Here is an 18,294-nt window from a genome sequence, read left to right on the forward strand (position 1 = left end):
CACAGTCCCATGAAAGTGGCTTTTCTCATCCGAAAGTTCTGCAGCCACTGCTCGTCATCCCAGACTTCCATGACGATGTGATCCCACCACTCGGTGCTTGTTTCCCGAACCCAAAAGCGGCGTTCCACGGTGCTAAGCATGTCCGTGAATGCTACAAGCAATTTCGCGTCATACGCATTACGCGTCTCGATAGCATTGTCGGAATCCTCACCCTCACTCTCACTGTCACTTTGGATCTTAAGGAATAGTTTGACAGCCAAATGTGACGTGCTGGCGAGAATCGACAGCATACACCTCAGCACTTCGGACTCCATTTCCCGCAGACGGATCGCGCTGCACAGAAACCGCTGAAAGATGGCGCCAAAGGTGGACGGAAACAAAGGGATTTCTGGGATGCGAAGCAACGCATCACGGGGCATTGGGACAGGACCCAGAATCCCCTGCACACACGCCCCCTTCCCACAACCCACGGCGCCAGAATGGGAAAAGGTGCTCTGTGGGATAGCTGCCCATAATGCACCACTCCCAATAGCGCTGCAATTGCCGCAAATGTGGCCACGACAGTGCGCTGGGCAGCTGTTGTGTGGACAGACTGCAGCGCTTTCCCTACTCAGCTGCATGAAGTCAGGTTTAACTCACAGCACTGTACATCTGCAAGTGTAGCCAAGGCCAAAACCTAAAAATCATGGTCCTAAATAAGGCACTGGATTTATAGCTTATTACAACAACCTGTAACCCGCTAGCCCACTCCCCCCCGCTTTTGTCCTATGACTGCAGATGTATTAACTGGCCACTTCACCTTGGTCTCTTACAATGTGCTAATTACTTGTGCTAAACAATCTGTTCCACCTTTGTTTAGTTGTGACATTCTGAGTTTCTCTCCCTGACCTGACAAAGAGCTTTGGGTAGCTCAAAAACCTCTCTCTTTCACCAACAGACGTAGGTCCAGTAAAAGATACTCCCTCACCCACCTTGCCTCTCCAAATGAGGAGACAGACTTCTCTAAAAAGCAGGTGACATTTCCACACCTTGCTCCCAAACAGTGGTCAGCGCACAGTCTCCCCTTAGGTAGTGTTTTTCCAACAAGGCTTTGTTCTGGCAGTGCTGCAGTGTGCTGCAGTGCAGTCCATGTCATTTCCTCCTCCTTCCCCATTTCCATGCAGAGCACGTACACTGCAGAGACTGAAACTACCTGACATCATTGAGCCAGCCCCTTCTCACCACATCTCTGTGTCAAACACAGCTATGTCTGTAACTTGCTAAGAGCCAGAGAGCCACATATTTGCTGCAGAGGTTAATGGCTTTCCACTGTCTGCATGTTTAACACCCTCCCTCTGGCCGTACAGCCAGCACCTTCATTTTATTAACTGCTCAATGAACAGTCTCATGAACATCATTCTAGCAGCATTTCTCTGAGCCTCCAATTCCAAATGGGAGAAAGTAACAGCCATTCAACACAGGAAAACATTTAAAAAGCAAAGCGTTGAAAGACTTAGCGCAGACAGCTTTGACAGATCACACTAGCTCCCTGCATGTAGCTGTACGGAAGGATTACGTCTCATCCTACAAACAACAACTGCATGAATCAACTGTTCAGGTGAAAGCTGGATCAGGTTATTCTGACCCTGAAGATCTCTCACTGTATTGGAGTTTCAACAGAAATGTATTTTTACATGACGGGTTTGTCAAAAATAGCAATGAGTGTCCTGGGCTTTTCTGCATGCAGCTAATTATCCTAGGTTCTACACTATTCTTCAAGAATTTATCCTGTGTCTTCTTAAAAAAAACGGATCCTAACCCACCCCTTTCCTGATCCGTCAGATAAGGATACTTGGCTCTTCCATATCTTTCATCTGCGGACTGCAAGCACTTTATAAAGGGGGAGGGCTGTCACGATCATTATCCCCATTATACAGATGGGGAAACAGACACAAAGAGAGGAAGTGGCTTTTCCCAGGTCTCACAGGGTATGTATACACCGCAACTGGACATCCGTGGGTGGCCTGCAGAGTAGGAGGGACCCAGAGCTTGGGCTCCAGCCTGAGCCCGTAAGTCTACACAGCAATGAGACAGCCCTGCGGTCTAAGCCATGGGTTTTTCTTTGTAGTGTAGACATATCCACAGACAGCAAGCGGCAATCTCTGTAATAGTATCCAGGTTTCCCAAGTGGCCTCTACTCAGATCTCTGGACAGTGCTCCACAGGGACCCCCAACATTTGCACAGCTCAAGGCCACAGTCTGACTTATCAGGAGCCTGAAGTATGGATTGTAGAACTGTATCCTGATGAAGAAGTTACTCACCTTGTGCAGTGAGGATGGTTATTTGCGATGTCTCTCTCTATGGGTTCTCCACTGCAGGGGTGCTTGTGTCCCTGCACTGCTGATTGGAGAACTTTGGTAGCAGTGTCCGTTAAGCCTGCACATGCGCTGTCTGCTCTTGTGCCCCACCACGAAGCTAGTCAACATATGCAGACTAACCCCCCTCAGTTCCTTCTCTACAGCAGAGTCATTGACAAGAACTCTGAAGTAGAGAGGAGGAGACTGGGCTGTAGAACACTCATAGGGGGACACATCTTGAAGAACCATCGTTACTACACAAGGTGAACAACTTCGTCTTGGAGTGGTGTCCCTATGGGTATTCCATTGTGGGTGACTCCCGAGCAGTATCCCTACTGGAGGGCTGGGGCTTCAGAGTCGGGTCAGTTACAGGTGACAGTACTGTGGAGCTGAAAATGGCATTGGAGGCGGAGTCCCCAGTGATCACATACTGCTCTGCGAAGGTGTGGACTGACAGCTGTCACCGTGCTACAGATTTCTGAGATAGGGACATTCTTGGAGAAGGCAACGAGGAGGGGATCGACCTCGTGGATTGTGCGCCAATACTCTCTAGAGAGGTCATAATAACATTGCCTAATGCAGTTCGAGACCCACTTAGAGAGCCTCTGGGCTGATAGTGCTGTGCCCTTGGATCTTTCCATAAGAGAGAGGAAAAGCCTAGGAGACTTCCAGAAAGCCTTTGTCCTATCCAGGTAAAAAGCTAGGGCTCTCCTGACCTCTACTGTGTGTAATACAGCCTCCCTGTTGTCGCAGTGAGGCTTGGGGTAGAAAATTGGGAGGTGAATCAATTGGTTCATGTGGAACAGGGAGATTACATTTGGGATGAATTTTGGATGTGGCCTGAGCATAACCTTGTCCTGAGAGAATACTGTATAGGGGGATGTGCCATCAGAGCTGCTGTTTCTCCTGGCCGAGGTGATTGCTATTCTCTTTAGTGTCTCACCAGGGCTCTGGCTAGTTGTGTTCATCGATGACTGCAAAATACTGGTTAGTTTGTTGCCAATTCAGAAACATTAAATTTCCTGAGTACAACAGGAAGTGGAATTAAACCTTCCAATAGCTCTAGGTCACTGGCAATATTGATATGAAACCATGTTAATTAGGTATCATTAACAGTTAACAGAGAACCATGGGTGCCATCCTCCACACAGTCATTTTTCCAGATGAATAATTTTGTCACTTAAATAGCCATAATGAAACTCCTACCTAGTGGAAATTTCAAAATGCCTTACTTGTAACGTCGTTGTAATCAGGCAGCAGGCTCATGTGGCCACAGACAGATTGAAATGGCAGGTTAAGAATCAAAGTTCCAGTACAGCCTGATCAACCTGCCGTGTAGGCTTCTTGCCTTCTGCAGTCTCAAAGGTCAGCAGCCCATCTCCCTCTGATTGTACGAACGCGGCACCCAGCTGCCCAGTTCTAGGAATCTCAGCACAGAAGGGTATAGCAATTCGCTATTCTGCAAGGGAGGGTACCACTTATTTAAAAAAAAAAAAAAAAAGTCAATGCGGCAAGGGGAGGAGCACTTACACCAGTGATTTCCTCCTGACAACAGAAATGAAATGAAAGGCTGCTAACTCCCTACACTGGGATATGGCTGCAGTCATGGTTGGAGGGACATCGTCAATATACCTAAGCAGAGCTTACCTGCCTTACAGGACATACGTTTCTTGTTTGTATTACATGGAGGATCATGTGTGTACTTTTGTTTTAGGAGCAGACAACTGACTCAAGAACCTTTGTGATAGCAGCCCCCCACATTCCATATCCTCAATGTACCCAAGATAGCCTAATGGAACTCACCATATTTCTAATTATAGCATAAAATAAGAACACAAGAACAACCATGCTGGATCCGACCAACGGTCCATCTAGCCCAGTATCCTGTCTACTGACAGTAGCTGGAGCCAGATGCTTGAGAGGAAATGAACAGAGCAGGGTAAATATCAAGTGATCCATCCCCTGATGTCCAGTCCCCGCTGCTGGCAGTCAGAGGCTTAGGGATGCCTAGAGAATGGGGTTGTGTCCCTGACCATCTTGGATAACAGCCACTGATGGACCATCCTCCACGAACTTATCAAATTCTTTTTTGAACCCAGTAATAAAATATAAAATATTTAAAATAGAAATCTAGATTTCTACAAGTTTTACCTTTAATGCATCTCTGCAACCTCAATCTCACTGACAATTTTAAAAGAAGATTGGGTTCAGGAAGATGACACACACCAGAAAGTCTCACCTCACATGTTTGAATAAGCTGACCACTTTGCCAGATCGGTGCTGCTTCCTGAAATTTGGAAGCTGCATTAAAAAAAAAAAAAAAAAGGAAGGGTGATGCTGTACCCCTAAATGATACATTTTATCCCAGTTCTGCAGGGGCCTAACAAATCTGTGAGATCTCATGTAATATATTGTACAGGACAATATGCAAACCCTAGGCACCACGATAACGATAGTTCCTCTTAACTTTGAACTACTTTGATTGTGGCAGTTTGTCTCACAACTTCACTAGTTCTTTGTTATAAACACAGTTCATCCAATGTTACATGTAACAATAATAGCATCACCATGGGAAACGCAATATGCACAGATTCTATAACACAGAAATGGATGTTTAAGTGTTTTTCTTTCCTCTTTAATGTCTTCAAGTTGAACAGGTTCAGGAAAAGGCAAAGTTTCCACAGATAATAAGCAGTAGCAAGTATGCATTCACTGAAAGATGCCAAGAGCAGGGCCGGCTCCAGGCACCAGCTTGGCAAGCAGGTGCTTGGGGCGGCCACTCCGGAGAGGGGCGGCAGATCCAGCTATTCGGCGGACGGTCCCTCACTCCCGCTCGGAGCGAAGGACCTTCCGCCGAATTGCCGCCGCAGATCGCGATCGCGGCTTTTTTTGGCTGCTTGGGGCGGCCAAAACCCTGGAGCCGGCCCTGGCCAAGAGAACACATTGCTTTGGGTAAAGAGCTCTGCCCTGCTCATTGTAACTAACCAGACATAACTTTTTCTCTCCTTGTAGCTAATTTAGCTTTAAACCAGTGTATTTCTCAACCATTTTAAACTTTTCTAGATGTAAAAAAGGTAGTTATAATAGCACCTATTAAAAATCAGGAAAATAGAAAACATCAAATTTTCTGCTCATACAGGTTCTTTTATTTATTGATGACCCAAGTACTGAAGATTTGTTTGGCAGACTTCCAAATGTTTGGGACACAGATGTATCTGTTTTTGTACTGTATCAAATACAACCGAGACCCATAAATAAATAAATAAATAAATGCATACATACATAATCCCAACAAGAAAAAAAATTCCCCAGAGCCACAGCACATCTTTTGGGCAACTGATTTCAATCTTAATCTTCACAATGGACACAGGAAAATAGAAGATAGTTGGAGGGAAGTCCCAAAAGATGATAAAAACTGGTCCTGTTCTGCTGACCATTCAGATACAGTTGTGAGACATTTAGTCAAAATATTATCAAGCAGAGAGAAGCAACAGCATTGGATGCAAAGGAGTTAAGCAGTAATGCTCAATCATTAGGCATTTTATTTGGAGCTCTGATGAAAACCTTTACTGTCCCGCCTCCCCTCCAAAAAAAAAAAAAAAATCAATGCTGTGAAGCACAAATACAAACACGGGAGAGAGAGAGAGTCAATGTTAAAAACAATTTTGTCAAAATTTAACATAATGTATCCTGCATTTCTTCATGAGTGACGCCGCCTGACAGGATCTGCCACAACACTTTGCATCACTCCAGAAGCTCAAGTCCACCAATCCTGTGCTATTTCCTATTTTGCTATTAAAAACCTCTCCTGTCTTCCTCACTTCAGAGGTTTCTGTATAGTTGCCTGCTCAGTGAGCACTAAGAACTTGGAGACCATGCTCAGGTCTGTTATATTCATGCAATATCACAGGACTAAACATCTCACAGTACAAAAACCCAACAGCGCACACATTAAACTGATAAGTGAAGCTATGTGTTTATTATATTACTATGCAGTCCTGAGTATAGCTACTCAGGCCCAGTGTGCAAGAGACTTACCTGGGCAGCCATGTATCTCTTTGAGAACACAGCAAAGGCAGGCAGGCACAGGCTTGATAGCTAACACTCCCCAAGCCTCTTTAGTGCATCCTAGGTCTTAGTTTTTGGACTTTAAACTTTTTAGTCTTTTAACAAACGCAAACTGAGTTCTTCCACTGCTCTCACCCATCTCAATGAGACATCTGGCTAAACTTTTGCAAGAGAAGCAAGGAACTTGATATATTTTCTGAAGATACACAACAGTCAGAGTCCTAAAAGACCTATTCTCCGACCTCTCCACTTTGTGTGGGAAACGGCACTGGCATACCAAGTTCTCCTTTGTCAAATCTGTTCTCACTGTGGTTTATCATTCTTTTGGAAAAACTAGAGCAGATTACAGATTATAAAGTCCCACAAAGTTCTCTGACAGGGATGATTTACTCTCAAAGTCTTGGCATATATAAGAGAGCTCCTCGCAGGCTTAATAGTACTGCAGAGCAATATATGCACTTATGTTTAAAGTAAACCTCAATGGAAAATGATGAGAACAATTACATTTTGTATCTTCCCTGTCTGAGCCTCCCAAAAACTCAAATAAATCTGTGCTCTCTCGCTCTGGTCCAATAAAGTCTTGTGCTCTCAGCATCCCACATGGGTATTGTTTCCATCACACCATATTCTAAGTTTCACTGGTTATAACTAGGTTTGGCAGAATTTGATTTTTTTTTTAAATAATTTCGATGGCTACAGATGTTTATTTTTAATCGTTTTTTCAATTTTTATCAATTTAAATTTTCAGAATTGCAGGAAGTGATGGGAGAGGGAGTTAGACAATTGGGGAGGGGGTGTCAGACTATAATTATGTAATGACAGTAACCACTGCGATTCAAAAAGTTAAAGCTTTATAACAAACAGTTAAAACACAAATTGTCAACATCACATGTCAATATACACATAGTAAATAGCCTTAAATCAAAATCTAGTAAGTTCTCAAGTAGAATTTTTCTTACTTGGCCTAGCTGTACATTTCAATTATCATCAATGGAAACTGGTCGGTTTGTATGTGAACAGTGAAAGAGACATTGCTCGGATGATTTAGTTGGTGTTGGTCCTGCTTTGAGCAGGGGACTGGACTAGATGACCTCCTGAGGTCTCTTCCAACCCTGATATTCCATGATTCTATGACATTTCTCAACATTTACAGATTAAAACTGAATCCTTCCAAGCCACACCGCCACAGCCTTGCAACATGCGTGTCCCTTCCTGGTCCTCTTTCCTTTTGGGCTTGGTTCCAGGCAGGGGAATTTTAGCATGTTCTCTTTCTTATGAGTGAATGCCAGGGTTCATTCTCTCTGGATCACAGGGTCTCCTGTCTAGTTAGGGATTCAGCAGTTTCAGTCAACATGTAATTGAGTCCCTATTTGGGATACCAGTTGTTTATCCAAGGTATTTAAGCTATCACCCTGGTATCTAAATGCGGAGGTGGTACCCATTTTCTAAAATAAATAAAACTGAAATGGGGTCAGTTCCCTTCATTTCCTCATAGACCCCCGTGCTGGACACTGCTAGCTCTCCCATTTTTTCTGGAAGTTTAGTCTCTCTGCTGAAGCATTTATTTTCTTTAACCTTAGACAAAAGTGGTTTGAAATTACTTTCCATTATTTATTAGTATTGTCACCAGGCCTAGGCATTGGCTATACTGGCAATTCACAGCGCTGCACTTGCTGCGCTCAGGGGTGTGAAAAAACACCCCCCCCCCCCCCCCCGCGCAGCGACCGCAGCGCTGGAAAACGCCAGTGTAATCAGCGCCTGCAGCGCTGCACGCTCTCTCACAGTGCTGGCGGCGCGACTACACTCGCGCTTCACAGCGCTGCCGTGGCAGCGCTGTGAATCCGCGAGTGTAGCCAAGGCCCTAGTGGCCCATTGTGCTAGGTGTTGTAAATATACACAATGAGAGACAGTCCTGCCCGAAAGAGCTTATCACTGACAGCTTGTTTATCTGCTGGAAACCGAAATGTGTCTGGTTTCAGAGCGGCAGCCGTGTTCGTCTGTATCAGTAAAAACAACGAGGAGTCCTTGTGGCACCTTAGAGACTAACACATTTATTTGGGCATAAGCTTTCATGGGATATGACCCACTTTGTCAGCTGCATGGAGTGGAAAATACAGTAAGGAATAAATATACAGCACATGAAAAGATGGGGGTTGCCTTACCAACTGGGGGGTCAGTGCTAACGAGGCCAATTCAATTAGGGTGGATATGACCCATTCTCAACAGTTGACAAGAAGGGGTGAATAACAACAGAGGGAAAATTATTTTTTGTAGTGACCTAGCCACTCCCAGTCTTTATTCAGGCCTAATTTGATGGTGTCAAGTTTGCAAATTAATTCCAGTTCTGCAGTTTCTCGTTTAAGCCTGTTTTTGAAGTTTTGTTGTTGAAGAATGGTGACTTTTAAGTCTGTTATTGAGTGTCCAGGGAGACTGAAGTGCTCTACTACTAGTTTTTGAAGGTTACAATTCTTGATGCCTGATTTGTATCCATTTATTCTTTTGCGTAGAGACTGTCCGGTTTGGCCAATGTACATGGCAGATACATCCCAATGTATCCGAGATCCTTGGGGAGTTCTGACACCATATGCCTGCTCTTTTCATGCATTTTCATCCCTTCTCACTACATTCTTTGTTGGACTCTAGATATCCTGAAGGCAAGTGCTTAACTCTTGGATCAAATACACACTTTGGAGCTGAACTCTACAAGATGCTGAACTGTTTCTGCTCCTATTGTCTAATGGGAGTTTGAGGCACTTAACACGTCACAGGATTGAGCCTTTGGTGAATGAATGTAGTTCTAGGAGAATGAGGCCAAAAAACCGGACCTGGAGAATGCAGTGAAACTTGCCTCACTGGAACTTCTTAGTAGGTGGGCAGTTCCTTTCGCACTAGAAGGTGCTCTAGAAATGTGACCCCGTAGCCAGGTGAGGCTGTGCAGGTATTTTACAGAAATAATCTAAACTTCACCATTAGACAGTAAATATATAATGACCTATTTCTTCTGCTGTCGAGCATGATAAGAGAATCTTGTTTTTTGATTCAGAAGAGAACAGGGCCGTCCTTAGGATTTATGGGGCCCTACGAAGCATCAGAGATTTATTTCCAAAAACTTTGTAGTAAGAGAGAGTCAGCTGTCTTGCTGAATACAACATTAAATATTATGGAATACATGATGCAATTCTTCTCTGTTTTACATTTCCTTAATCAGTATTTCTAAGCTGATTTTATATTTTAAATGTATTCTTAAGCCTTCATAAAGTAATCATTCCAGCTTACTTCATATTTAACTCACTGAAACAAAGACATTATTTTAAATTAATCAGTCACAGAGGTTTAGTGTGTTCATAACAATGTTCATTGCTTTTAGAAAAAGGGAAACTAATTTACTTTGTGTGATCTCCATAACAATAAACATGTTTATGAAATTTCACCAACTTCAAAAAAGTTTCCAAAGATTTTAGGCATAACAAAGGATTTTATATCTTACTAAGGTACTGATTTTGCTGGAGGGTTTTCTTAAAACTAGTTCATCAGATAGTCAGAAGTAAAGAAAGGGAACTCTTTGTCCAGCTATCTGGAAGGAAAGGGGCGTTGTCCCTTTAAGGGCTCCCTTCAACCGGGCGGGGGAGAGGTGAAAGGAGAAAGGGATGGACAGAAAGGACAGGAAGACTTTGGAAGCAAGTTTTTTTACTATAGTAATTAAAATTAAAATGTGTATTTTAGATAAGGGTGGTCTTTTGAAGGATTTATTTTAAAAAAAATATATGTCTGAAGATCCAAGCATTTAAGGCTAAAGATGATTGTGCATCTAAAAATCGATGCAAGGATTTTTTAAGAGATGTGATTTTATGATTTTCACCAACACACTAATGAAATATTTTTAAAGCAAATTTTAAACTAAGGTCCTGTAGACTAATATGTTCTGAGTAAATATTACAGTCATGCACAACTGTTTTTGTCAGTAAATTCAGAAACTGACAGTACATACCTGGGATTTGGCAAATGGCTTCATTACCACTTGAATGGCTCTTTAACAGTTTCAATGTTGTGCTAATAGGTCTGGCAGGCTTTTTCATTTTTAAGTTACTAGATCCCCTCCAGAGTAAGGGCTTGTCTACACTGGCAATTTACAGCGCTGCAACTTTCTCACTCAAGGGTGTGAAAAAACACCTCTGGTGCAGTGACCACACAAGCCAGTTTAAAGAGCTGCAGTAAGGTATCAGGTAAGATGGTGAAAGTACATTTACTGTCAAACTGCCTATTCCAATGCCTGAAAAGAGCTGGTCACATCCTTCCTGTTTGCAGGTACCCCTGCATTAAAGGTAGCTAAAACACTTTAAAAACTTTTCTAATGCTACTCTTCCATTTAAAAGCAATTGCTGTAGTTGCTATAGGGATTCTGTGGAACTGTGAACTGGATGAGGGTTGGCCGATAGACACTCATTAAGATATGATCCATGTTATGAAGAAGGTTGAGAATGGGAAATGACTGCCTAGGAAGGAGTACTGCAGAAAGGGATCTGGGGATCACAGTGGATCACAAGTTAAATATGAGTGAACAGTGTGACACTGTTGCAAAAAAAAAGCAAACATTATTCTGAGATGTATTATCAGGACTGTTGTAAGCAAGACACGAGAAGTAATTCTTCCGTTCTGCTCCGCACTGATTAGTCTTCAACTGGAGTATTGTGTCCAGTTCTGGGTGCCACATTTCAGGAAAGATGTGGACAAATTGAAAAAAGTCAAGAGAAGAGCAACAAAAATTATTAAAGATCTAGAAAACATGACCTATGAGGGAAGATTGAAAAAAAATGGGTTTGTTTAGTCTGGAGAAGAGAAGACAAAGTGGACATAACAGTTTTCAAGTACATAAAAGGTTGTTACTAGGAGGAGGAAGAAAAATTGTTCTTGTGAACCTCTGAGGATAGGACAAGAAGAAGTGGGCTTAAATTGCAGCAAGGGCGGTTTAGATTGTACATTAGGAAAAACTGTCAGAGTGGTTAAACACTGCAATAAATTGCCTAGGGAGGTTGTGGAATCTGCATCACTGGAGATTTTTAAGAGCAGGTTAGACAAACACCTGTCAGGGATGGTCTAGATCAGTGCTTCTCAAAGCCGGTCAACCGCTTGTTTAGGGAGAGCCCCTGGTGAGCCGGGCTGGTTTGTTTACCTGACGCGTCCGCAGGTTCGGCCGATCACAGCTCCCACTGGCCGCGGTTCGCTGCTCCAGGATAACGGGGCTGCAGGAAGCGGCGCGGGCCGAGGGACATGCTGGACGCCCTTCCCGCAGCTCCCATTGGCCTGGAGCGGCGAACCGCGGCCACTGGGAGCGGCGATCAGCCAAACCTGCGGACACGGCAGGTAAACAAACCAGGCCGGACCGCCAGGGGCTTTCCCTGCACAAGCGGCAGCCTGACTTTGAGAAGCATTGATCTAGATAATACTTAGTCCTGCCATGAGTGCAGGGGACTGGACTAGATGACCTCTTGAAGCTCCTTCCAGTCCTATGATTCTATGAATCCATGTCTCACTCACCTGCACTGGAAGAAAGAGCTGCTGGGATTGAATAATGCAACATTCTAAGTATGCTATTTCTGTCCTGAAGGCTACCTATAATTTCATTAAAAAAAATGAGGAAACCTTCTGCAGTTCCTCTCAAACCAGAAGCTATGAAACAGCACTTTGTACAAATTAAGGTACAGGCACCACTCCTCCTGATGGGAGCTTGGATTATTAGAATCGACAGTTTTCCACAGGAGAATCTCTCAGGTTTGAGGTTCAACCATCACAAAAATGTAAAGGGAACACTGCTGCCAACTAGCAACTCAAATGCTCGTGTTCTAATTCTGCAGCCAAAGGAACCTACCAGTGGTAACTGGGGTTTGATCACAGCACCATTCTTCTATGGACATAAGAATTTTTCCCCCCGTTTTCCAGAAACTAATAAAGCAAGCAGGTCAAGACATGCAGCATTAGATCATCTAATACACACTTGTGGCCAACGCAGGACAGTTATAACTTTTTTTCACTTGACCAGAGCTCAGAGATACTACTCAGTCCAATGCAGGACAGTTTACTACAATATTACTCAGTCTTTGCTCCTATATTATAGATAGGGCCCTACCAAATTCACAGCTATGAAAAACACATCACAGACGGTGAAATCTGGTCTTCACTGTGAAATCTGCTGGGGAGGGGCAGGACCAGGGGCACGCCAGCTTCGGCTCCTACCATGTGCCGGGCTCCAGCTGCTAATCCTGACTTCCTCTTCTCCTGCAGTGCCCACTCTCTGGGCCAAGTCAGACCCACCTCTGGGAACCTCCCTGGGCTGTAAGAAGCTCTGTGGCTACTGCCTGTACAGTGACCCTCCCCACACTTCTACAAAGGTTTGTCACCCTTGCCCTCAGCTCTGCCCGCCCCAGCTCTGGGTCCAGCTCACAGGCATTTAAAGTGCCTTGGACTGGCTGGACGGTGGGGGACCACAGCACCCCCTGGCCCTGGGCGGTCACCCGCTCGTAAGGCCGGCCCTGCTCCTGCCCGAAAAGTGATAACCCCGTATACCATGCCCCGCTGCTCTCGGGCTGTCCAGCTCTGAAGGCAGCTCCTCCATCAGCAGCAGCACAGAAGGGTGCAATAACGTGACCTCCCCCACAACACTCTTTTGATCAGGACCCCCATGGTTATAACCATGAAATTTCAGATGTAAATATCTGAAACTATGAAACTGAGGATTTTTAAAAGCCTATGACCATGAAATTGATCAAAATAGACCGTGAATTTGGTAGGGCCCTAATGATAGATTACCCTGCAATTTATCTTAAAAGACTTGCAAAACACTTCTATACAGTCATAGGATCCCTGTGAATTCCATCTGGATGGACTGTCCTTGAGGAATTCTCTCTGGAGGAACAAATGCTTGTGAAGAGAACAGTAGCAATAGTGTTAGCACAATATTAGTATCATCAGGTCTTATGCAAAAGAATTTAACAAGACCGAATTAGGGATATCAATAGGATAATAATAATAGTTAATGAACAGTTTTCACAAGTATTTGCTCCTCTGGACAGTATTCCCCAGCATCACACAGAATAAATTTAGATGGATTCTGTACTTCAGATTCTAAGACCTGAGCGAACCTCCAACTGTCAACTTGTCTGGATAGGTATATAAATCTAAGTGTAGAAATGCCTTGGGGCACATGTGCACATCCCTTTACAACTGGGAACTGTAGTTGTAGGTCACTCACCTGCTCCTAGTCATGTGCCTAACAGGAATTTTCATATATGGCTTTTCTGCCTCTTAGGGTATGTCTACACTGCAATTGGCCATCGGCGGCTGGACTCCAGCGGGGCTGTTTAATTGAGATGTAGACAATCCGGGTTGGCTGCAGCCTTAGCTCTGGGACCCTCCCACCTTTCAGGGTCCTAGAGACTGGTCTCCAGACCAAGCCCAGACATCTACACTGCAGTTAAACAGCTCCACAGCCCAAGCCCCATGAGTCTGAGTCAGCTAGCCCAGGCCAGCCAGCTTTTAATTGCAGGGTAGACATAGCCTTAGGTATGTCACACTGCAAGTGAAGGTGTAACTGCAGAGTGAGTAGGCACACCCACTAGCATGGGTAACAGTAGTAGTGAACATGTAGCAGCATGGACTTCTGTGTGGGCTAGCTGCCCCAGTACAGCCCTGCTGAGGAGCCATGGTACCGTACATACTCGGGTTGCTAGCGGCAGAGGCTACAGCACAAGCTAGCAACCCAAGTATTACGCAGGTTCCTTGGTGGAGCTGTACTGGAGTGGCTAGCCCACGCTGAAGTCTTGCTGCCATATCCTCACTAATCTAGCTACTGGGGGTATCAAAGCAAAGCTAGCTTACTCCTGCTATAATCACACCTTCCTTTGCTGGGCAGACATACCTTTCGGAAGGGGAGCAGACAGAACCGACTCAGGATCAGGGAAGGGACTCTACACTTGTCAAACACAAGGCCTGAGAGGAGGGAGAAGCCTGGTCTCCAGTGCTCTGCAGACCTTCCCAGCTAAGGGCTGGACGTGGTCCTAGGGGCCGCGAGACTGTTTGGGTTAATTTGTTTTGAATCTTAGGTTCTAAGTTAACAGCCTATGCTGATAAAATCTGCAGATGAGACCAAACTGGGAGGGGTTGCAAGTACTTTGGAGGACAGGTTTAAAATTCATGACAAATTGGAGAATTGGTCTGAATTCAGCAAGATGAAAATTCAATAAAGACAAATGCAAAGTACTTCACCTAGAAAGGAAAAATCAAATGCACAACTACAAAATGGGGAATAACTGTCTAGGTGGTAGTACTGCTGAAAAGAGTCTGGGGGTTATAGTGGACCACAAACTGAATAGGAGTCGTCAATGTGATGCAATTGCAAAAAAGGCTAATATGATTCTGGGGCGTATTAACAGGAGTGTTGTATGTAAGACACAGGATGTAATTGTCCCATTCTACTCAGCACTGGTGAGGTCCCAGTTGGAATATCATGTCCAATTCTGGGCATCACAATTTAGGAAGAATGTGGACAAACTGAAAAGAGTCCAAAGGTGAGCAACAAAAAAGATAAAAGGTTTAGAAAACCTCACCTACGAGGAAAGATTGAAAAAACTGGACATGTTTAGTCATGAGAAAAAAAGACAGAGGGGCAACCTGATAACCCTCTTCCAATATTTTAATGGGCTGTTATGAAGAGGACAGTGAACAATTGTTCTCCATGTCCACTGAAGGTAGGACAAGTAGGAATGGGCTTAGTCTGCATTGCAACAAGGGACATTTAGGTTAGCTATTAGGAAAAACTTTCTAACTATAAAAGTAATTCTGGAAAAGCTTCCAAGAAAGGTTGTGGAATCCTCATCATTGGAGGTTTTTAAGAACAGGTTGGACAAAAAACCTGTCAGGGATGGTCTAGGTCTACTTGGTCCTGCCTCAGTGCAGGGGGCTGGACTTAATGACCCTCAAGGTCCCTCCCAACCCTATATTTCTATGATTCTATGAAAAGCCCTGGGCAAAGGAACTGGAACTCAGCCATTGTCTGGAGTGTGATGGTCAGCCCATCAGATTACACCACATAATGAAGAGAAGTTTAGTTGTGCTGTTCATAGCTGCTGTAAGCAGGTACCTGCTACAGCTTCAACCTATTTACACCTTAAAGCACTAAGGCTCAGATTTTAGGAGTTGCTGCACTCAAAGATGCAAGGCCTAGCTGGTTTAGGAACCTAAATATCATTATCAAAAGGGATTTAGGCACTTGGGAGCCTAAATACTATCAACTGTCAACTTCTTAAAATGAGATTTAGGCTCCTAAATCTGCTAGGAGTTGCGACACTGAGTGCAGTAATGCCTAAATACCTTTCCAGATCTGTGCCTACGACTAGAAGGAGCGGATTGACTATTCAGTGAAAACAAAACTGTGGCTGCCTACTATTTCAGGAGGATGGTAAAACCAGCACAAATTCAGAGGCTGTAGGTCTGTGTCTTATTAGGAGACTTCTCCATATTCAGCTTGTAGCTTTGATAAACATTTCTATTTTAGTGTACCAAACAGTGTGAGGGATATTACTCATCCCTATCCTTTTAGTGCTTTGAATGTTTCTAGAGCATAATATTCAAGCACTAACTTTTTATACTTTGAAATATTTTGGAACGGATTGAATAATCCGTTATATAAAATAATCTGTTTAACACCAAAAGCTGATGTTTGCATTGGGTAACAGAGCCTGAGAGGAAGTTTGCCCTGAATTTATTATAGGCTGAAAGAGTCTAAACTCCTTGGTGAAAGTCAATGGGACCAGGATTTCATCTCTTATTTACAGATTTCAATTTAAGTTTTCCAGAGCACTCAACTCAGTTATTCACATTTGCAGGGAGCTTTCTTTTGTGTATTAGGCTGTTGCGTGATTGTCCTGGCAGCCCCACACAGCTACAGGTGCTCAGTCTTCTCCTCCAGGGCTCTTTATTTCACATCAGGGCCCATGGGTGCAACAGTAATATAAATATTTAAATCAGGAGTCCTATGTGCAGTTTTACAACTGACAAAGTTTACCAACTAACTTCTACAATATGTTGTGTGAAATCACTAAAATATTTTGACCAATTTTTCTATTAATCTCTTGAAATTTAAGCCTCATTCTCAAATGGAAGTGGTTTGTAAGGAGCAATTTTATTAGAGGGAAATCCCAAATTTCTAGCTCTATTCAGTGCATGTCTTAAAATCCTAAAAGCAATTAAAATAAATTGTGTAGCTCTATATTTATTGGTGAAAGGGAATATTTTCTACGAATTTTGTACAAGTTTCACAAAGTATAAATATTCAATGAACAATATCAACAGACAAAAACACCAAAGTAGGATGGAGTCCTTTAAAAATGTGAGACCAGCAGTGACTCAACAAAACGGCAAGGGGCAGGCCTGGAAAAAATATTTAAAATATACACGAGGTTTCCTTATTCCTCCTATTCATGCAAAAGAAGAACACAGATGCTCATGGTTACCCAACATCATTTGACACTGAAGTTCTCTTGTACAATTTTTGTTTTCTTACACAAATGCAATGAGAACATGATAAATACTTGCCTCCTTCCAGAGATGGTCTTTGTTTATTATTCAAAATAATATAAAGGAGGTTGCAAACACAGAGTCTCTCTATCTCTCCCTGTACAAATTTTGTTCTAATTTTGGTAAACTAATACATTAAACTACTTCAGAACATCGTCCCAATACACACACACCCCTAATATGAAAAACACAAATGCTGTCAGCTAAACACCTCAAAATTCAGCAGACTCTTAAGCAGCATTAAACAAAAAACAGACAAAATGTCTGAATGCACCATCATGTATTCAGGATTCATTCATGCACCCAAAAAAGCCATTAAAGTGCTACACATTTAAATGTAGTGAAAACACTAATTTCATTATTTCAAACTTTAGCATCGCTATATAAACAAAAATGATACAAACTACTAAACATATAGGGGGCATGTCTTAGTGACTACTGGACGTCTCCCATACTAGTGTTTGAGGCAGCTTTTTCTAGCTTATATTATTTAAATAAGAACCCATATCAAATAACATAGCAAGTTAAAAGTATTTAAATAATGTGTGTTCCCTAATAAAGTGATCTGTAGCAGCATTACTAGTTCAGGATGAAAGCTTCAGTTTCGTTTGTGATTGTGGGTAAGGAAATATTCTTAAAGACAAGAGCCCAAGGGCATTCCCACAACAAATGTGTTGGGGAAATAGTGGCAACTTAAAAAGGAATCAAAAATGCAAGAGGACTAATACTGAACAACTGAACTTAAAAGCTACATGGTACAATCTGAGAATGAATACATTACTTAGAGTTGTATAGCTTCACCTATGGTCCCACAACACAGTTCGTTTGTATTTCAGCTCTCGCTGGTAATTTAACTTGGATACCAGACAGGTCACTGTTGCTATGCACAGATAGCTACAGAGATCAAGTTTATTTTCTTTTCAGACAGACCAGTACCTTAGATGAGACTTTTCAAACACCCCTCGGTTATATCCTTAACTACCCCACAGGGAGTCCGCAACAACGGACCTAAGCCAGCGCCACCATCCCGGGGAGGTGTCCAGAGGCGGGCGGATGGGGCAGCCCCTACCCCGTCTGTCCGCCCCGCCCCGCGACTTTCCTGCCCGTTAAAATGCCGGGCCGGGGACCAGGGCGCGGGGCCGGGGCCAGGGGAGGGGAAACGCCCCGTCGGGAGCTGTGACCCCCGCTGTCCCCCAGGCACAACCACACAACCACACACACACACACCCCCTCACACCCCCCACGACAAACCCGCACACGGACGCCACACGGGGAGCGCGCGGCGGCCTCAGCTTCGCGGCGTCTCATGGCGGGGGAGCG

General features: G+C 43.7%; 1 protein-coding gene across 11 annotated transcripts in view; it reads right to left on the reverse strand.

Moving 5' to 3' along the window:
• Positions 1-18,294, reverse strand: part of CAMTA1 (calmodulin binding transcription activator 1) — an 877,916-nt gene that overhangs the window by 58,010 nt on the left and 801,612 nt on the right. The window contains exon 1 of one of the 11 annotated variants that reach the window (XM_034753734.1): positions 18,226-18,294. The exons of 9 other annotated variants lie outside the window; for them this stretch is intronic. The gene's annotated coding sequence lies outside the window, so the exon portion shown is untranslated. Of the gene's footprint in view, positions 1-4,576; positions 5,097-18,225 lie in introns of those variants that run through there. One more of the 11 variants, XM_034753733.1, reaches the window with a different exon arrangement.

The sequence above is a fragment of the Trachemys scripta genome, chromosome 19 (genome assembly GCF_013100865.1).
Source record: "Trachemys scripta elegans isolate TJP31775 chromosome 19, CAS_Tse_1.0, whole genome shotgun sequence".
Classification (NCBI taxonomy): Eukaryota; Metazoa; Chordata; order Testudines; family Emydidae; genus Trachemys; species Trachemys scripta.